Source organism: Grammomys surdaster, unplaced genomic scaffold (assembly GCF_004785775.1).
Source record: "Grammomys surdaster isolate TR1022 unplaced genomic scaffold, NIH_TR_1.0 136, whole genome shotgun sequence".
In the NCBI taxonomy this organism is placed as follows: Eukaryota; Metazoa; Chordata; class Mammalia; order Rodentia; family Muridae; genus Grammomys; species Grammomys surdaster.
In genome coordinates, this window is record NW_021604594.1 from 12,289,784 (window position 1) to 12,310,137 (window position 20,354).

The window sequence follows — 20,354 nt, forward strand, 5'->3', positions numbered from 1 at the left end:
CTTCGGCGGGAGGGCGGGGGGGGGTAAGGGAGGGAGGGAGGGAGAGAGCGAGCCTTGAGCCTCCCAAAGCATTCCAGTTTTGCCAACACCTCCATTTTAACCCAGAGGCTCACTCTGGAGGTCTAGCCTCCAGCACTGTGGGCTTGTAGATTTGATTGTCTGGGTCCACTCAGTGAGTGGTGATTTGTTATAGTAGTCCCCAAACACTGACACAGAGATTGTAACACTTTATATCAACACCTCCCTGCGTTTTGCAAATAGGAGTTATTGACAGTGAGAATACACTGATGGTTTATCTCTCCTCATTTAAAGTATGTAAGCACTGAGGGAGAGGACAGCCAGCATTAGTTTTAAGAAACACATTAAACCTCAATGTGAATACACACAAATAAACATTATATTTGCCTTTACCAACAGCACATTTCAGGCAGGCTGTCACTTTGAACACTAAATTTTAAAAACAAGAGGCAGATTTGTTTAGAATGGACATAGTCTCTTTGAACTCACCCATTGCAACATTTTTCTTCACGAGACTGGCATCAGGCAGACCCCACCCATGGAAACTGACTTATGAAAAGCTGACACTCCAGCCCCCCAGTTTTGTTTCTGAGAGGCTGGCTAATCTGGAAGCCAAGAGGAGGCCCGAACTGACAATGGCTGCTAAATGTTTTTTGCTTGTTTGTTTTTTATGAAACTATTTAACGATTATATACATTTTTATTTACCCCTACTATATTGTAACAAAATGTACAAAGTGGTTCTCAGTTTAGTTTATTTGTTCAATGACTTTTTTCTTTTCTTTTTTGGTTTCTTGGAACCTTGAAAAGAAGAATTGCTAAAGCAGGGGGAAGCATCAAGCTTCAACCAAAACGTTCCTTTGATTTGTGACTTCTAAAGGCACAAAATGTTCACAAGGTTCGTTCAGCTAGACAATCCTAGTACCAGCTCCAGGGCCAGGAGTCTGTTTCATCTGTTGAAAAGCAACTTTCTCCAACTGTCTCCAACCTTCTCCACCTCAGAAATGTTGGGTTTGGAGCATCACCATGAACAGTTGCTTCAAGGAGGGGATGCCCCTTTATTTAAATAAAGCCTGTGACAGACACATGCAAGGGGAATCAGGGAGCATATCCTCTTCAGAGAGGAGGACTTTGATTTTGAAGGGAATACCACATTCACGTAGGAAGTCTGAGAAAGTGCCAGTGCCTGGCAGTCAGTGTTGATACAGGAAGAATTGAGACAGGCCAAAAGAGTCACTGGGAAACCATCCCTGACCAAGTCCTGTTCAGGGACCAGTGTGATTACTTTGCTTTTAGGTCTGTGTACTTATTTTCAGTTTTTTTTTTCCCCTTGCCTTTCAAGTAAATTTCCCCTTGGTTATGCTATAGAGAAATAAGGAAATTTATTCTAGTTGTATTTTGTGAATAGTTAGGAAAGGCAGACAAAATGTGGTAATTAATATTTGTGAAGTGTTTAAGTAAGAAAACCTGGCGCAGAGCGCGCCCGGGGTTTGTGCATGCCTACCACGCTTCTTCGTTGGTGCTAGCACTTTGTTAAACTTTTATTTTTATTCTCACTGAGCAAACTGAGGCTAGAGACGTGGAGGGACTTCCCTGAGCTCATAGTGCTACTATCTGGGATTGCTAAGCATTCAATCCAGTACCAGCTCACTCTGGAGCAGTGGGTCTCAACCTTCCTGATGCTACACTCCCTTACTATAGTTCCTCATACTGTGGTGACCCCAGCCATTCAATTATTTCGATGCTGCTTCATAACTGCAATTTTGCTACTGCTATGAATTGTAATGTAAATATATGCTAGACAGGATGTCTGATATGTGAATGACCCCCCGGGGTCTCCACCCACAGGTTGAGAACCACTGCCCTAGTGTCTACATCGTAAGACCAGTTACCATCACCACAGCCTCTGCCGCCGCCACCACCCCTTCTACAAATATCAAATATCTTGGCTCTCATGTTGGAAGGTTTTATATTTTGAAATTCACTGGAAAAGGTTCAACGTGCCAGGTAAAGCCCTTCTAGTCCAGACATCAGATTTGATCTTACGAATTTTCAGCAAGAGTCACTTACTAACTGAGATCACACCCATTGGCAGCACTCAGAATGCTTAGTCATAATTAACTTTCTAAAACAAGTCTTATGGTGGTTTATTTAAAAATGTCTCAATAGGCCGATAGGGAGTGGTACTATTAGGAGGTGTGGCCTTATTAGCGGAAGTGTGTCATGAGTGGGGGATGGGAGTGGGCTTTGAGGTCTCAGAAGCTCGTTAGGCCTTCTGGTTCCCTGTCTCTTCCTTCTGCCTGCAGATCTCTCAGCTGCCTCTGCAACACCACAGCTGCCTGCATGCCCCAAGGATGAGAATGGACTAAACATCTGAATTATAGGCCACCCCTGTTAAATATTTTCCTTATTAAGAGTTGCCATGGTCATGGTGTCTCTTCACAGCAATAGAAACCCTAAGACACAACTTGATAAGAGTGAAATATCTACCTTGAGGAGCTATTCCTCAGGTATAAGATGCCGGAGAAAAAGCATCACAGAAGTCAATGCAGGGCAATAGATACCACTCAGAGACCACAAGAGAGAGGGAATTCTCTGCTGGGAAATAGTTTTACGGGTAGGGGAAGATGGGGAAGTCACACAGATTACCTGAGCCAAGCCCTGTGTTGACAGAAGAAGCCCTTGGGAAGAGAGCAGAGGAAGAAGGAAGATCTGGAACTTGGAGGGTCTCAAGAACCCCTTCAGGCATAGCCACTGCTACTGAAACCACTGGTCTAGCCACTGCCAAGAGGCAGGCAACACCTACCCATAACCAATCTCCCTCTGTTCAGAAGCTAGAGAAATAAGGGAATCATTCTGTTATGTCAATTACTAGGTTAAACAGGAGAGAGAAATAGCAGTATAGTTATATTAGTGTGAACCAAAGCAAGAAAACCAGCCTGGAGGACAGCAAGCCAGGAACCATGCCTGCAGAGACCAACCCCATACAGAGCATGGGAAGGACACAGACAGGATCTGAAGATCTGAATGGACGGGGGCAGAGCCTTACCCCACAGTTCCCCAGACCTCCCATCTGCTGGCTGTCCTGTATCCTCTGGGCACATTTCTTGTCTGGTACAGAAGAGGAAGGCAGACGGGAAGCCATTACAGCCCAGGGGCTTCATTAATGATTGCTTGGTTTGTGTCCAAGGGCTGGCCTCTGTTTTGACCTGTAGCTAGAATGCACACTTCATAAGGGGCTGGACAAGGAATGGGCCCTCTCTGATTAAATTCCATACACTTCAGCACATTCTCATGTACTGATAGAAATTCCTATGGGTATGAAAGAGTCCGCACCAGGGTGTGAACATGTGCTCCTCAAAGGCAGGCAGCGAGGACAGATAAGGGCAGAAGCGTTCTGCATTTTCTTGGCTGTCTCCCCTGAAGACTTCCCTCAGGACTAGCCGTAATTGGTTTTTGTTTGTTTTAGGGAAGGGGTGCTATTTCAACTGTGTTTTATTATGTTTCTATTACCAGTGAAAGGGGAAAGCAGTGAGGAAAAAAATATTCCTTTTGGCAAGTGAGCCAATTTAGAAATACTAATCAGGGTATGAAAAGTGTGAATCCAGCTTCCATTACAAGGCGCACAATAACGCCCACGCAGATATAATGAGGTAGATGAGGCCTTGTAATAGGCCTCACGAAAAACCATATTCAGACCCTTTTGAAAGCGGGGTGATTCTTTTTAGTCAAGTGTTTGCTCACAGAACCGTTTTTGCAAGGCACAACATCTTAAGCCAAGAGACAAGAATAACAAGCTAGACAGGGACACGGAGCTCAGAGCCGACGCCAGCCATCCAGGGCTATAAAAAAAAAATTAAAAAAAAAAAAGTCATGGCAGTCACATCCAACAGTATCCAGAGCCTTAATGAAGGCCTACGGTGTGCAAAGGGGATCAGGATGGCGAAAGCGCCTGATGTAAATGAGCTCTTGAACTTTCTATGGGTTCAACAGTTAGCAAGTGCATCTGAGTCCACAGATAAATGCTACATGACTTTCAGATCCCCCTTTTCTTATCTCTGATGAGCGGGAGAAAAGAACATACAATTTCTTACAGAAAATGACATACGTCTAGGCGTTAATGTCCCCTGTTTTGATATTTCAAAATAATGCAACTAAGTGTTTGAAATGTCTGCCTCGTTCTTGTCATTGCCACAGTGTCACCACTCTAGTGCTGCAGACGAAATGCTACTCAGGACTAAGACTCATGGGCGGATTCCATGACTCTGAAATAACTAAGCTTTTCCGTCTGTGAAATCACAGAAACATTTTCTCTACACTCCTTTGGCTTCTATGAGGCTTTTCTTCCTGTAAGGCAGTGGCTCACAACGGTGCTAATGCTGTGACCCTTTAATACAGCTCCTCATGCTGTGGTGACCTCCAACCATAAAATTATTCTCACTGCTACTTCATAGCTGTCATTTTGCTACTATTGTGAATTATAATGTAAATATCTATGTTTTCCGATGGTCTTAGGAGACTCCCGTGAAAGGGCTGTGTGAGCCCCAAAGGGGTGACCCACAGGTTGAGAAATGCTGCTCTAAGATTTCCCTAGCTCAAAACTGCCCCAAAGGGAAATGCTTTCACATGATTGATGCTTGAAAGACTGAGCAAAATGAAAACAACTTCTCTTGGGCTCATCAGAAAACCGAGGCTCCAGTAAACACTGGGAGCCCGGGATCTGCAGGTACAGTGCTCCAGCGGGGGCTTAGGTCAGCTGACCTGTGGCAGAACCATCCCAGGGATAAGAAGCCTTGAACAGGACTTCTGTAGAGCTGCTGGAGGCTCAGTGTGGACCAGCTTAGAAACCCCTGGTGGTGGGCAGCAGTCTTGGCTGGGCCCCATAGCTCTGTGTCTTACTTATTTTAACCCCAGTAAGCTCTTTGTGGTGAAGAACCAAAAGGCCTGCTGCCCAGGGAGAGACTCCATGGAGTCTGACTCCATGTGGAGGAGGGGTTTTAGCATCCATCTTCCTACATTAACTGGCTGGGGAAGCAGGAGCTAAGAGCCAGTTGTGGGGGCTCATGAAGTCCCACCCCTAATGGCAACTGATTGGAGGGAGGCAAGTTGTGTTGAAGAATATAGGCCCAGAGAGGCTAACTGACCCGTCCAGTAGTTGGTCTTGCCCCTGCACACACGGACAGCAATGAATGGGCTCAGCGGGTAGAGAAAAGGGCAGGGAGTTGGAAGAGAAAAGTAGAAGGGGTGTTGAGAAGGAGTGGGAGGCTCAGAGGTGGATTTGATGGAAGCATAATACATGCATGTGTAAAATTCTCAATAAAATACATTTTAAAAGGAAGAGTCTAGACTCTAGAATCTGTAGGTTTAAGAAAAGTATAACATACAACAAAAACAGTTGTGAAGGTGACAGACCAGGGACACAGACTTACTAAAAGGATCCTTCCACCCCTCTCAGACCTCCTCTAGGGCCAGCATAGAAACAGGAGATTCCAGTGGCAAGAGCAAGATTAACTCTTTCATTTATTTACTTATTTTATGTGTATGAATATTTGCCTGTACATTTATCTATGTAAAATATGTCTATGTATTACATGTGTTCCTGGTGCCCCTAGAAATCCGAAGAGAGCATTAGATTCCCCTAGAACTGGGGTTACAGAAGGTTGTGAGCTGCCATGTTTTGGTTTGGGAAACCAAACTTGAGTCCTCTGTAAAAGCAGCCAGTGTTCTTAAATCTGAGATATCGCTCTGACCCTGATTCTAATTCTTTCTAAGGAGCTCTTACCAGGAAACACACAAAGGCACTAGAAAAATTTGCAACTTCTAACCTCTTCTACTACAGCAAACAGTAAGCTCTACCCATTTTCTGGACAGATTAGCAGAAAGCTTTAGGCTAAAGACTCTTATGAGGTGGTCTGAATGAGAATGCCCCATGGACTCACATGTTTGATTGCTTGGTCCCCCATGAGTGGAGTTATTTGGAAAGGATTAGGAGGTGTGGCCTTGTTGGAGGAGGTGTGTATCACTAGGGGTGTTGTTTGAGTCGCAAAGCTCAGACTGGCCCAGTTCTCTCTGTCTCTGTCTCTCTGTCTCTCTGTCTCTCTCTGTCTCTCTCTGCCTCTCTCTGTGTCTCTCTGTCTCTCTGTCTCTCTCTCTCTCTCTCTCTCTCTCTCTCTCTCTCTCTCACACACACACACACACACACACACGCATACACACACACTCTGACTACTGCCCATGGATCAGGATGTAAAGCTTTCAGTTACTGCTCCAGTACCATGACTGTCTGCTCCCCACAGTGATGATAATAGACTAAGCCTCTGAAACTGTAAGCAAACCCCCAATTAAATGCTTTCTTTTATAAGATATGCTTAGTCATGGTGTCTCTTCACAGCAATAGAACAGTTACTACAACAGCCTGTTTACCTCCGTTCTCATCACAGATCCCATCATGTCTGGCTTTCAGTGATAAAAACTAGAAGCCATGTTGAACAAGAGAGACTTAAGTTTGAAGCACAAACCAAACACTGGAATTTAGATGTGATACAGAGTTTTGAATGTTCAGACAGGAAGTTTAAATTAGTAATGTAAGTTAACTATGAAATATTATCCTACTGAGAGCACTGATGAAATTATATACAAAATGCAAAAATGCATTGGGTAACATAACTAAACAAAATGGCTTCCCTGACACCTCCTACCACACCTCATCACACACACACACACACACACACACACACACACACACACACACTGTTGAGTCCAAAGGAACTGTTTGAACTTGTAACTCTCAAACTTAGCATTTTACTTCCTGCAAGACAGGACTACAGGCAGTTAATTTCTGCAGGCAGGGAGATGCAAATGCTAAAAATCAAACAAAGCTCTACAGATCAATAGTTCTGCAAAGGAAGACACCCATGAGCTCAGCAGCAGAACGTACACACCTAGGTAAAGATTCAGTGATAGTGTGCACAGCTCAGCAGAAACCTTCCCAACCAAAATGCAAAGAGGAAAAGACACAGTCCCGTGTCCAAACCCGGAATATCTAAGCATGCTGAGGAAATTTCAAAGACAATGCACATATGGGATTTAAAACACACATGTACTCACAATAACACAAGAAGAAAACAAAGAGAATAGATACCTTAATAATGGCTTAGGTTCTCTCAAAAATTAATGACAGACACCAAGCTACATATCCAGGAAGCTCACAGAACACCAAGCAGAACAAAGAAAAACAAACAAGAGCAGCAACCTAAAAATCCTGCACACGGACACTTCAGATGCACTCTGTAGAACGAATGCAGAGCAGATGAGACAGCCCGGCAGGAAATGTGCTTGCTCTTCAAGCCCGGTCACCTGAATTTGCCCCTAGGAATCCACGTAAGGGAGAGAATCCACAAAGTTGTCCCGTGGCCTCCACACATTCATCATGACACGTGTTCATCTCTGAACACCCATCACGTATATACATAAAAACACACATATACATGCAAATGCACATGTACATGCACAGTGAAGGCAAGAAAATGTCAGCTTTCTGAGACAAACAAACCCCAAGGGAATGAACTGCCTGCAGCCTATCCTGCAAGAAATAAAATGCTAAGTTGGAGAGTTACAAATCCAAACAGTGTGTGTGTGTGTGTGTTTCTGTTGTGGTGGGGGTGGGAGGAGAGGGTGGGGAAGCCATTTTGCTTAGTTTTCTTTTTCCTTACATATTGGCCCAGATTCTCTTATACAAGGCATCTTGGTGTATTCCCTTTGAGTGAGAGGAGATAAGACGTGTTATCAATCAACCACAACATTCCACAAATACCAGTCATGTCTTCTCATCCCTCGTAACGGTAAATTTTATGGAAATCTAAGTTCTGGGAAAGACTACCTAAACCTCTTTCCTTCCATCTCACAGATCTAAGCATTGGCCTGGCTTCATTCTGAGCAATCCGAGCAACAAATTCAAATGTGGGAATCGTCATTTGCTGTGCACTTTTGGGAAGCAGAGACCATGACTGAGGTTCACATCGATGTCCGGCATGTCTAATGATGGATACTTATTAATGGTAAATCTAGCATCATTATAGTTTCAAATTTAAGTCTGGGTGTGGTAAGACAATGAAAGTTGTAGCATTTATTTAACATTTAAAAATAAGCCAGGTGGGTGAACCATCTGTAATGGGATCCGATGCCCTCTTCTGGTGTGCGTGCATACAGGAAACAAATAAATCTTAAAAAAATAAAATAAAATATGCTAGGCATGTGATGTGAATATGGAAAAGATGTGATTGAGACTCTACCCACAGTGAAGCCAGGCTTCAAGCTCCTGTTCAGAATGTTTCCAAAGCTGCAAGTGATTTGCATAACATGTTTTAGAAAATCTAATTGGGCTGAAATGCTAATTTAATTATCATACACAAACTAATATGGAAATATATATGATCTCCCCTACTCTCCAACACAAATGATATACACATTGGCCTCAATCCTGTGTTTATCACTGAAAATGAGTCTTCAAGAATTTTCACACCAGAACATAAAGGGCTGTCTCATCTGGTTTTGCACTTGTATGCATGTTTTTTTGTAGCTGTATGGCAGCCATGGCACAGAAATGGCATGATTTGTTTTAATGGTCACTTATTGATAGTCATTCAGCGTTGTTAACCTGAGTTTGGCACACATATAAGAAGAGATAAAGCCAATGAGAAATTATGGGATATTCTGTTATCTCTGTGCTCTTGAAAAACCCAGGATTCTACTGTGGGGTAAAATATGGCTTAAAAAATGATACAGCAATAGCAATGAGTATATTATCTGACTTTTAAAAGGAGAACAATATAGCTGTAGCAAACAGATTTGCAGCAAACCCTTCAGATGCTTTTCACAGACTCTGTGATAACAATTTTCCAAAACTCTACTTCACTGCACACTTTGAATGCAAAGAAAAGCAGTACACAGAGACAAGACTCTCGAAATGAGAGTGTATGGTGTTTTTCTGGTATTTTAGTGCTTTGTTTTTCTTTTCACAGCCCATGGAACATCTGCTAAAATATAGTGGATGACCTGCGTGACTAGAATGTTTTCACGACATTAACGGTAATGGCAGTCATGTAGAAGACACTGGAAAAGGTCAGAATTCTCTTGGCCCAAAATACAAGTATTTTAGGGTTGATAAGAAAATGGTCTTTCAAACTGATGAATTATTACTAAGTACAACCTGTCAGCAGCTCAAGACTACATAAACACTGGCTGAGAAACAAAACCATGGTGATAGCATTCAAGAGCTCAAGAATTACATAGTTCCGTGCATTAGTCACTAGTCTTACATAGGCATTTATATTAATTAAAATGTAAAAATTCAGATCTTAGGTCTCACGAGCTACATGCTCAGTGCCAGCTTCAATATGTGCTGTGTCCTGGCCACAGTCCTTTCTTGCCTAGAAACTGTAATGTCAGCCTTAGAAGTCTGCATGTCTCCACCTTGCCACATTGCCAGTTACTCTCAAGTCTATAGCTAGTGCATCCTATAAAAAACATGGCTCTGATGACATTACTCTGGAATCCAGTGATCCCACTCATAGTGCAAGCTGAACTCTATAGAATGACTTTATCTGGCTCCTGGCTGCTCTCTGTTCTCCACCCACCCCTTCCCTGTCGCTCCCACTCTTCCTTCTGCCTAGACACACTGTTCCAAGATGATCTCTGGCTCACATCCCGTCAAAGTCTTCATTCAAAAGAATACCTTGCCAGAAAGGATACTCTGCCCATCCCAGAGGATATGATACAGTACTACCCTACGTATAACAACATATGACATCATACTCTGTCATCTTAATTTGACATCAAATGTGCAAATGTCAACTTCATGCATATTTTAGAACGTCACTAGAGCTGCACTAAGCTTAACCCAAAAGAATTCAAAGAGAACTATTCTGGTAAACGATGCTAAACTTGGGTTGTAATCGTGGCTTTGGGAAACAAAATTCTTAAGAGTAAAATTGGTCCATTTGGGGCACATGATGGAATGCTCTGAGAAGCTTTAGAAACTTAACTGTTTACATGTAACTTTTTTCATCCTTGAAGCCTTGAAGTTTATAATTGACGAACTAGCTGAAACAGTTGAGAAACCCACAGGAAAAATGGGTGTGCATTCCTGTTCTTTGTTTGTTTCCAGGGCTTTCTGTTTCCTCCACCTACTGTCAGGTCTGCCCAGGGGAGCCCTTTGCATTTCCCAAAGCCCTGTTCCTGCACACATTCGATGCTTGCACCACAATTATTTATGTGTTTATTTTGCTGAATGCAAAATGAATCCCTTAAAATTAAAGCCGTGTCTTTGTTACCTTGGAGTCCCCGTGGCACTGTATGTGGATTGCTCATTAAATATTTACTGGAATGACATGGAGAAACCTCCGGGGACTGTTTACCTGATGGGGGGATGAAAAGAAAGGGGGAAATTTTCCTCTTTCCATGTCCGAAATTCCAGTCCTACTCGTCTTGATGGAGAAAGCATGCCCAAGCTTACTGGCTGACAACACTGACTGATACTGTCTCTGCTCCCTTCCTAGACAAATGTCTTTGCACTGGAAATAAGAACCATTGATTTCAAGGTAAAACCTCTGCCTTTCCTTTAGATTGAAATACTCAATCCTTTAGATTGAAAAATATTCTAGAGAACAAATTATCCCAGAAACTGAATGCTATCATTTTTTAAATCATGTTTTGCTTATTATTCCCCTGATAAAAACAAAATCAGTTTTTGAGTTATTACTGTTTTGATAAAGATTTGGGGGACACAGTTTTGAGAATGTCATAAAAGTGACAGTTTCAGATACAACATCCAAAATTCTCCTTACAATTTCATGGATGAACAGACTTCTGGTTTGCAGACCTTAAACCTGAACAAATATATTTTAACTCTCCAGAAACCAACTGGCACATAAAAAAACCAACAGAACTGTAGAGATACATTCACCAAAAGCCATGGATCAAGATGTCTGAGCAACATGGTTCACAGTGGCCCACTGCCAGCAGAAGGTGTGACACGTTCCTACACTGGAATGCTAAAACAATCTACAGCTGCACACACACACACACACACACTGAGCTCAGAGGTAGAATGTTACGGAAGGCAGGTGACAGATGGCTTTCATTGATACAAATCATTGGTCTCTTAGAAGACAGGACAGTGGAGAAATCCTGGAGGGAAAACAGGGGCTGGGCTGGGCTTCAGCAGTTACAGCTCTGCTCTACTTCCTGTTCTGCACGGTGTTCACATGACAACGGTTTGGAAAGAGTACTGACCTAATTGAGGTGCACACGTTCTTTCATGAATATATTATGTTTCAATAAGGAGTTTCAAGAAAACATCTGTGACAGAAAAAGAAATCAACTTGATCTCATGAAACAAGTTAAGAGAGTGTGTACTCTAAATTCATTGTACAGGTGAGAGACCCTCTACAACCAAGTAGGCATTGGGGATTAGATTTCACATTTGGGGTTCCTGTGACCCCAAAGGAGGGCAACAGTTGTTCTACAGCTCAGCAGGCAGTAGTCTGGGACCTAACTTTGAAGAGTGGCTTGAAGGAGAAGAGCATGTGCTTCTGTGCAGGGAAAGCATCCTCCTCTATGATACCACCAGATGCTTCATGAAAGGTGGTCCAGGATGCTAAGCTAGAGACAGCCTGCTAACCACATGCCATTTTCAGAAATATTTATTTACTTGGTGCTGCTGGTGAAGTTTAAAAGTGCTCACTGTAAATATCTAGTACTTCTTGTTTAAGGCACAGTGCTACACTCAAGGACAACAAACACATGAAAAACAAAGCAAAGGGGGTATAAAAGTTAGCATGTAATTAAATGCTTCCCAACTTTACACTGTCACTGGCTATCTCTGGCTAAGCATACATGTTCTAGCAGGCTATACTATTTTTAAAAAAAGTAGTAATGTATTTTATTCATTCATATATTTCTTTGTGAATATCAGCCGACTACATTCTTTTCAGACTCAGTGTTTAAGAAACCAAGTGACTTGACTCTTAAGAGAGAGACAGTTTTATCTACAGGCTTCTGAAGACAAAAGTGGAATCTGTCTAAAGTCTTCAGGTAATGTACTAAATAGGAAATAAATGTACAGGTGAGAGACATTCTATAGTAGAGTAGGCATTGGGGTTTAGATTGAGGACTGTGGAAACTCCGAGGTATATTCTTAAGTAAGAAACGGGCAGCATGAAAATGCTCTCACAATTACAAGTGATTAGTCCTTACTTGTCACCAGTTAGTGGCATTGATCAAATGCATGTGGGGCTTCCCAAGGTCAGAGCAATGTGCAAAATGTGATTGTTCACTTAGGAGATCCTTTCAACTAGGCATGGTATTCGCTCTATTTTCAAGCAAGGGTGTAACCATATATACATAATATGTATATATGTATACATATGTATATAAACATGTGTATATAATCATATATACATAATACATGTACTCATAATCATTTATGAGTTAGTGTTATGTAAGAAGGAAAAATATAAAATATATAATCCTTCCTTCTCACATAGCACTAGCTCAAACCACTTCACATAGCACCAGAGATTCTTTTAAATAAGAAATTTCATTAATTGTATGCGGCATAATTTAATAGTTCTCTTGTCATTGTACCTTATCCAGCTGAACTCTATAGAAGTATCTTACAGAGACAGATTTATGCTGGTCAAGTGGGAGGGGAGGGTGACAGCTGGCCTGGTGGCTGAAGGAAGCCTTCTTGAATGGGGAGGGGACCCAGCTGCCTTTAGCAGAACTTCCAAGTAGAATGGAATTGCAGACTGAGCCCGAAGTCACACAGGTGGGAACAGAAACCATCAGGCTTCCTTCTTCTGGCTGATGTGCTCGTGGGCATGGAATGAGGTGAGACAAAGCACTTGAAGACAGGATATTAAAAGTAACTTGTTGCCTCAGTGCTGGGAACAGATACTGGAATGTCACATTGTGATCACAGTAAAGTTTATTAATTTTGGGCTTTTACTTTTTCCATTTCAAAATGATGCATGTACATCAGGAAGCATAAAATATTTTAATTTTATAAAGCAAAATATTATTATTTCAGGATTTGAATATTAATTCTTCCAACTAGATGGGGGTTTGCTCTATTTTAAAGTAAGGCATAATCTCTCTAGATAAAATTTTATATTTCTTCTTTCTTACATAGCATTGTTGCAAAACATTTGAGTTCTCTAAATTTATTTTATTGAGAAATTTTGCTAAATATACATGGCATAACTTAAAGTTTTTCTTGTCATTGTGCCTTTGAGTAGTTTTTAACAATTTGGTACTATAAATATGCTATATGCTTAGGCCAAGAGCTCCTGTCACCCACTCACTGAGGGTTACCTACTCACTAGGGATTACCTGCTCGGTGGGGGTTACCCACTCACTAGGGGTTACCCACTTACTGGGGGTTACCCACTCACTGAGGGTTACCCACTCACTGGGGTTACCCACTCACTAAGGGTTACTCTCTTACTGGTGTTACCCACTCACTGGGGGTTATCTGCTCAGAATTGTGTTTAGGAGTGGAACATTAATATCATGAGTGAAGGTTTGGAGACCTTGGCAAACTGGGATGCTTTTACAGAATGCTGCTTCGGATAGGTTGTTCTTCTGGATGGACTCTTAGGAAAGTGGTCTATCTTTGGCTTCTTGAATAGTCATTGTGTATTAAGATTCATAAATATTAATAGGAACAAATTAATCAATTAAAACAAAAATTTCCAACAAGAAAACACAAACACACTTTCCTAGCATGTAAATGCATCCTATCTAAAATGCCCTCGGCTATTATTTTAATAGCCTTGCAATTCCCAACTGGGAAAGGTAAAATAATTACTAAAAAGAAAATGGGATTCTTTGTCCTGTACTTTGAGTTGAAAACAATGCACTCAATTGACTTTTGTACAGTCCTCTGCATGGTGGCGTATTTATCTGTATTGATTGAAAATTCTAAAAGAGGTTTTTTTTTTCCTTGCCTAGAACAATCTAGGTACAATAAACACAACCTCGGGACAAATACAAGAACACACAAACAAGCGACTCTGATAACCTTTAAGGGTCTGAGGACCTGGGAGCAGAGTGCATTTGATTCACGTTATACAAAATTCTTGGAATAGTAAAGGCCTATTAATGTTTTCAAGAAACCTTTTAAATCCTTACAAAGCTCATCAAAACAAAAATGATCAAAGGCCTAAAAGCACACCGTATAAAATATGAAAGCAGCCTGGAACAGCGGCACACCGTGTAAAACACCAAGTCCATTTCCGAGCTGGCTCATAAACCACGTAAGTTCCCTAAACATGGCCTTTTTGCTTTTCTTTTAAAGCATCAGGTTGTAGTAGTGCAGGCAATGCTTTCAATCACATAGGTACTCTGAGTACTTTCCAAGCCAAAGAAGTAGTCCAGAAACATTGGACTTAAAACCTGTTATCACTCGTGTATTTCTCTTCCTTCCTCCTTCCACAGTTTTCTGGTTTCTTGTAGTGTGCAGAAAAAGAAGGGAGAAATGTCTCTAAAATTTAAAGTCTTATTATTACTAGAGAAACAATTAGCCAAGGGAAACATACGCATACTTCAGAAACCAAGCTGCTTCTACTTCAAGGTGGAAGTTTTGCTGTTTCTTTGTTTTTGTTTTAATCCAAAGTCATATGAACGGCTTTAGGAATACTTGGGACATTTGCATATATAGTGAAAAGGAATCAAATGTCATTATGCTTTTTCATCTACTAAAAATGTACAAACTTTGGACTGTGGTAAGCACAGATTTTCACATCGACTTGGGTGGGATGTCTTAATCTCCATAGCGCCTTGATTAAAGCCTCTGGCCAGACTGGGGTTAAACACTGTAGGAGTGTGTGAGTAACAGAAAGCACCAATGACCTTATTCCTGACTCCCTTACCCAAAGGCCCAGAGGCTGTACTAGGATTTACAGACATGGAATCAGAGCAGGGAGTCGGGGTTTGCTGAGTGAGCGATACTGACCTCTCTGGGTACTTGCCTCATGGTTATAAGACTCCCCATGAACCTTATTTCTTGCTCTATCAAACTTTGGAACTACAATAATTCTCTGGTCTGTGCAGCCTAAACATTTTTTATATGGTAAACTTCATTCTAAAGCAAATCTTGGCCAAATAAAGACAGCACTGCTAATACAGCACTGTCTTGCCACTTAAACCTAAAAGGATTGCCAAGAACTGAATAAGTTTCATTCCTCCCACCCCCAGCAGTGTGGTTCCCCCCAGAAAGCAGGGTGGCCAGCCGAAAAGAGAGTACTTCAGCCGCACAGGAAGGAAAGGGAGGGCAGGGAGCTCAGACGTTCACAGTTCCTCTAAGAGGGAGGGAACCCCGCTCGGCATGATTTGATCTTTTATGAAATGTTCTTACTTCAAACCTGTGCAAGTCAAATGCCCTGTGGTGACTTACGGTGCCTGAAAACTTTTAAATAACTGGTTTGGGTTTTGCTTTTCTTTATCTGTCAATATCATTGCTGCTTTTACTCAAGTAGCAACTTTGAGAGACATTTCTTTCTGGTTATCATTAGGAGTTTAAACCTGTTATCTTAACCTATTGTTGAAGGAGTGCATGGGAATCTTTATGAGGATACACAGCAGAGGAAACCCCAAGACAATATGGTTCACGGAAGAACTGTTTCTAGGCATGTACCAGAATGTGGGTTCTTTCCCCAACTACGCATGCTCAACCATTCTCAAACTTAAAAGCAGACCTGTACACAAACAAAAACTGAGGTGAAACACGGGATTGTCAGTTTTCTTATCTGATGCAGGGTCATGGGGGAGGGGAGGCCATTCCATTCTTCATAGCTAACCAAAAAGAACACAGTAAAATAAAGCAATGGAAGGAAGCAGAAGAGAAAGAGAAGGCAGGAAGTTGTGGAATTACTCGTAAGATGTTGTTCAGGACACAGGAAAGGGTACAAACACTTACATATTAACTTCTATAAGCTCGTGCTTCCAGCCAATAACTGAATACCAACAACACTTTGATGAAAGGACTCTCATTAGACCCATTTCACAGATGAAGAAACCGAGGCAAGGAAAGGTTAAGTCCCTTGTGATCACCCTTCTGGTATTTGGGTTACGTATACTGCCTTCCTATAGCAGCTGAAAGGCTTAGCATTCTCAATAGCAACAACACATCTAGGACCCAGACATTGGCTTATAACAGACTCTTCGAGTGAGAGGAAGAATGAATGATTTGCCAAAATGATTGATTATAATACTGGACGAGGGAATGTATTTGGAGTTTTTAGCTGTAGCGGAAGATGGTGCTCAAAAACAAAACACAGTGAAACAGCCATGGAACAGTGGTACTGAAACTAGAATAATCTAAGGAACAGTGCCAGACCTTAGCATGAAGAATAAGACAGACATCCGAGGGTACATAAGGATATATGAAGAGACTGAATGAGTAATCATGGGAAAGAGGCAATTCACCCAGGGGGAAGAATTCTAAATACATATGTTGCTCTTGTGCTACCAAGGACTTGGGGAACAGCTCACTGTTCCCTTAAAAGTTCCCCATGGGTTGTGTATACTGACATCCTTCTACCGTTGTATGCAAAGGCAGGGCACATGGGGACAGTGACCTCACAGAGGAGAAGCTTGGCAACCACACCTTAACCAGGTGAGCAAGGTCTGCAGCAATGGTGGTTGGTCATCCTGACACTGCATGTTTTGATATGATTAGATACACACAGTCCACCTCTGTGCTTCCTCCCTGGAGGTCAGAAAGTGAGTCTAATTTGAGGAAAAGACCAGATAAATCCCACTTTGTGTAGTGGGGGGACACTGTAAAATTTTTGATGAGCAATCTATGATCCAGTCAGAAGTTATTATAAAAGGAAGGTGTTAGGTAACAGGCAAAGGCTGCCCTGAGAGGTGACGATGAAATGCACATGTTATCTTAGACGGGATCCTGGAAAAAGAAAGGGACAGTCAGTAAGCGTCAAGGAAGCTGGGGACAACTGTCAACGTCAGCATCTTTAAGTGCTCCATGGGAAGAACTGCTAAGCCAGCTCCGTCTTGGGGAAATCAGCCTTAGAGGTAAAGAGGAGGTAAAGTCATTACTCTCTCTGAAGGAGAGCATGGGAAACCTGCAGACGGCGCACCTGCTCTTCCAGGTCTGAAGGAAGTTCCTCAGACAGACACAGTGATGCCAGAGAGACTAAAAACACCGGGGGAAACTAGAGTGAAGTAACCAAAAATAACCCTGGAAATGGGGTAATGTGGAAACTAACTTTGACAGGATACACAGATAACAGGTAAACGTGTATAAAAAAACTTTGAGAGGAAATTCCTCCCCTTGTATGACTCAGTAAATATTGAGTACTTTAAAAGTCTTTCTAGAAACTTAATTGATAAATATGGGTAAGAAACTATATACCATGTGAACATATCTATACGTGTGTGTGTATATGTGCATACGTGCATGTGTATGTGTGTGTATTCATGGGTGGGTGACATATGTGTATGACATATATGTGGTATGTGTGCAAGTGTGTGAGGGCATGCACACCCATGCAACCATGAGAAGGCCAGAGGACAGCTGGTGTCTCCTCTATGACTCTTTTCTGTGTTCCCTTGACACAGACTCTCTCACTTAACCTGGAGTTAGACTGGCAACCAGGAAGCTTCAACCACACTCCTGTCACCATCCACTATAGCACTGAGGTCACACGTGTGCATGGTCACACTCAGCTTCTTATGTGAGTCCTCCTGATTTGAACCCAAGTCCTCATGCTGTGCGAAAAAAGGCTCTTATCTGTTGAGTCAGCTCCCTTTCTGTGTGTGTGTGTGCATGTGTGTGTGCATGTGTGTGTGCATGTGTGTGTGCATGTGTGTATGATAAGTGGTGGCATTCATAGGAGTTGTAAACATAGTTTTATGTTCTCCAGTATTCAATATAAGTTCTCGTACTTATCAGGAAAACACTGTCTTGCCGAATCCACTGCATTGCTTCACTCTAGTCTCTTAGCAGAAACATTTTCTTTAGGCACACACATTACAGACTCCAGTGACTTCATCTGAATGTAAATTTGGCTCCCAGGATTTAACAACTTAAAAATCAAATAGATTAAAAAGAATTTGTAGAGTATTCTAGAAAGACTGGGGCAAATTATGTCACACTCTGTTTCAGCACCGACGTCCAACTCGCTTGAAGACTTAACAAGATCAACCCTCTTAATCTCCCCGCCACACACATTCAGAAGTTAGCGGGGAGGAAACGGTGGTTCTGATTGTGTGGTATGCATGAGGTTTCTAAGCACAAAGCTTACTGCAATCAAGGCTATTGCAAAATGTCATGTCAACACTATTCTCCTAAGTGCCCCTGTCCCGTTTCTTCACAAGCAAGGAATAAAGAGTACCCACGAATGGGGTATTGATTGCATTATGATGTTTTGAGTACCTCAAACCAAGAGAACCCAATTCTTAGTTGTCAGCTAGATGTGAATTCTCAGTAGTAAAGGATGGGGGCAGTGATTATTCCTCTGGTTTCACCTTTCCTATCTACGGAGCTGAAACCACAGTCGAATCATACTCTCATTAGTTGGCTCAGAGTTTTGGTGGAGGAGTCACGTGACTCACATTAGCTCAATCAGTGTGTTTGCACAAGGTTTCCTCACAGCAGTTGCTGGGGGGCTGGGAAGGAACGGGAACTAATGGGGGCCATATTCCCAAGGCTTCCAAAGCAGCAGGAAGCAGAGCCCTGGGCTCCTGTTAGCCCCAAGCCAGCTCACATGCTCTCCTTCTAGAGACCCAGGCACTCAGCTCCAACGTCTACTCTTGATTGCTTTTAAAGTGGCATTATGTAGGTTTCTGTCTCATTCGCATTGAAAGTCTAGAGCTACAGAGTACAGAAGTTTGGTGGCTGCAGTCTGGTGTTGAGTTAGTGATTGGTGAATAACCAAACTTCTTTTCTTCGGAGACCCTCAGCTTGCAGGGCTGAGGCTCGTATGATGGATATTTTTATATTTTGCCATTTGTCTCCCATCTCCATCCTACCACGTAGAATACACATAGAATTGTGCATTCACCTACCTCTCTCTCCCTGCTCTATGAAGTTAGGAACTTATTTTATTGCACTTTGATAGCCCAGACTAAAGTACATGGCCTGCACAACACATAGTAGGTGCTTTGTCAGTGTTAGCTAATTGCAAAAGAACTATACAAACTATGGTTATTTTTTCTTATGATTATAGCATTAATTCGCTCCTTGAAACTTTATTAATTGGAAATATGCAAGCAGGCTAGAAATTTAATTTATTCCAAAAAAGTGGTTATTAACTCATGTAGTAGTGTAAGAGACTGTAAAGGGAGCGATTAAACTAATTAAGAAAATAAATTGTTTCAAGCAGGCCATAACCGTTTAGTATCACCAATTCGTATAGAAATAATTTGTGGGCCAAGTTTCAAATAATAGTCCTCTACCTGTTCATTAAATAAGGTCCCTGAGGGTGTTTATTAAGTAACACTTTGTTAGCTTGGTTCATTTGCTATTTGCACTTGAAATATTCCATAAATTAGCCTCTAACTAATGGGAAAGGTGACACCTGCAGTTATACACAGTTTGCTCACAAACATGAATTCTCTTAAATATAACAATGGAAGAAGCAAACGTAATAAACTGATTTGTGTCTTATTTGTTGTTTAATTTCTTTCAGATATATTTCATTACGTTCATTCACGGGGCAAATGGCTTTGGGTATAAAGCCTGGCATCTACCTTCTCATTATTTTCTGATCAAACGTTTACTGCCCTTAACTATCGATTGGGCATAGGTAGAGTGTAGAAGTCTAAACTGCCTCACTTCCTGGAATCTACCTTGAACTGTGACCTAGAACCTAGTTCCTGAAACCCATTCTTACCTCAGCTTCCCTTTTTCAGTCAGCGGCAACTGTATCCTTCCAAGCATTCAAGAGAAAGCCTGGGAGCCAGTCACTCTGACAGCTCTCTCCCTTCCCTCCTAGTTCATTCACCAAACAATTCCCCAGAATCAAAGTCTAAATCCCCCCTGGAGGCGATGCTGTGTGCCCCCCTGCGACTGCACCCTCCTCACCTGCAGCTCCCCACAAAGCACCACGCTGGTTTCCTAGGAGTCACACAGAACTTACATATGCTATTTAGGTCATTCCTGTTTCCACCTGCCTAGTTATGCAAGTGGGTTTCCCCAGTTCTTAACAAGGATAACAACCAAAAAAGAGTTGCAAAACTGATATCACACCCCATTTCATATAGCTATCTTAATTCTTTCGTTTTGAGACAGTGACTTGATGAGGGCTAGTG

At 41.9% G+C, this 20,354-nt stretch overlaps 1 protein-coding gene and 1 long non-coding RNA gene across 5 annotated transcripts in view; one reads left to right on the top strand and one right to left on the bottom strand.

The window, feature by feature from the left end:
• Positions 1–10,406, top strand: part of LOC114617294 — an 11,107-nt gene extending 701 nt beyond the window's left edge. For 3 of the 4 annotated variants that reach the window (XR_003710772.1, XR_003710770.1, XR_003710773.1), the window contains 3 exons: positions 1,866–2,024; positions 7,924–8,074; positions 9,038–10,406. This is a non-coding gene — a long non-coding RNA (uncharacterized LOC114617294). The remainder of the gene's footprint in view (positions 1–1,865; positions 2,025–7,923; positions 8,075–9,037) is intronic. The other variant, XR_003710771.1, reaches the window with a different exon arrangement.
• The window catches only part of Rapgef4 (Rap guanine nucleotide exchange factor 4), a 285,390-nt gene that overhangs the window by 82,632 nt on the left and 182,404 nt on the right, over positions 1–20,354 (bottom strand). The window lies entirely within an intron of this gene.